Source organism: Herpailurus yagouaroundi, unplaced genomic scaffold (assembly GCF_014898765.1).
Source record: "Herpailurus yagouaroundi ecotype Mexico unplaced genomic scaffold, PumYag 205, whole genome shotgun sequence".
NCBI classification, from domain to species: Eukaryota; Metazoa; Chordata; class Mammalia; order Carnivora; family Felidae; genus Herpailurus; species Herpailurus yagouaroundi.
Window position 1 is genome coordinate 4,785,956 of NW_024412436.1, and position 1,494 is coordinate 4,787,449.

A 1,494-nucleotide genomic window follows, 5' to 3' on the forward strand; every position below is an offset into this window, starting at 1 on the left:
GGGGTCTCCCACCTGGGGGCGGGGTCTCCCACCTGGGGGCGGGGTCTTTGCCGGATGTCAGCTCCCTCATCAGTGGTATCTTACTGGTTTTAATTTGCATTTGCTTAATAGGTGATGATTTCGAGCATCTTTTCATACGCGTTTTTACCATCCGCAGCGTTTACCCATTTTCAGTTGGGTTATTGTGTTACAAGAGTTCTTTATGCATTCTAGATACAAGTCCTATGTCCTATACGTGTCTTGGAAATCTTTTCTCCCAGTCTGTGGCTTGTCTGTTGATACGCGTTAAGAGTGTCTTTCAAACAATGGAAGTTTTTTATCGTAATTTTTTTTAACACTTGTTTGTTTTTGAGACACAGAGACAGAATGTGAGCTGGGGAGGGCAGAGAGAGAGGGAGACACAGAATCTGAAGCAGGCTCCGGGCTCCGAGCACAGAGGCTGGTGCGGGGCTCTAATCCACAAACCATATAGGACCTGAGCCAAAGTCGGATGCTTAACTGACTGAACCACCCAGGCGTGGACACACGCTACACACACACACACACACACACACACACACGTGCGCGCACAAGCGAGGGAGGGGCAGAGAGGGAGAGAAAAACTTCGAGAAAAATATCAGCACAGAGCCTAAGGCGGGGTGTCAGTACAGAGCCTGGTGTGGGGCTCGGAGCCGGACGCGGGGTGCGAGCTCACAAACCATGAGATCTTGACCTGAGCTGAAACCAAGAATCAAAGAGTCAGATGCTTACCCGCCTGCCTGAGCCACCCGAGTCCCCGCCTGCTAGGACTTTTCACGGGATTACACTAACTATAGATCAGTCCTGGGAGAACTGGCATATTAACATCTTGAGTCTTTCATTTTCTAAATGTGGTATTTGTCTCCATTTACTCAGGACTTCCTTAATTTCTCTTATCCTAAGTTAGTTGGGATTTCCCAGATACCTTTCTGTTATTGGTTTTTACTAGTTTTAATTCTACGTAGAAGTTTTTTATGGCCCAGAATATTCTCTACCTCAGTGAATGTTCCCTAAACATTTGAAGACGGTGTGCATTATACGGTTATGTGAATTTCATGCCCACCTCCCCATGGTAGCGGGTCATGTTACCCATGTAGGATCCCGGGCCCAGGTTTTTCTGTCCCTCCTCTGACCTTGGAGGATATTGGCTTGTACTCCTTCTCAGCAGTCATGGTTCTTTGCCTGTGTCCAAAGGCAGAACATTTCGCATTCCCGCACTGGCAAATGGGTTTTGTCTTTATTCCTCCCCTGGAGATGATGGATTTTTGCCTGAGCCCCAGGGGTGATAGGATTTGCTGCGCCTCCCTCAGCAGCCTAAAGCTTTTGCATCTTGTGGAAACGGGTCTGGGGAAGTGGGCAGGGTTTCATACCTACCTATCCCTCGGCAGTAGCCAATTACGTCCCGAATGCTTGAACCAGCGACGGGGGGGGGGGGGGGGGGGGTTGGGGGCCAGATAGCGTACAGTTGGTCATGGG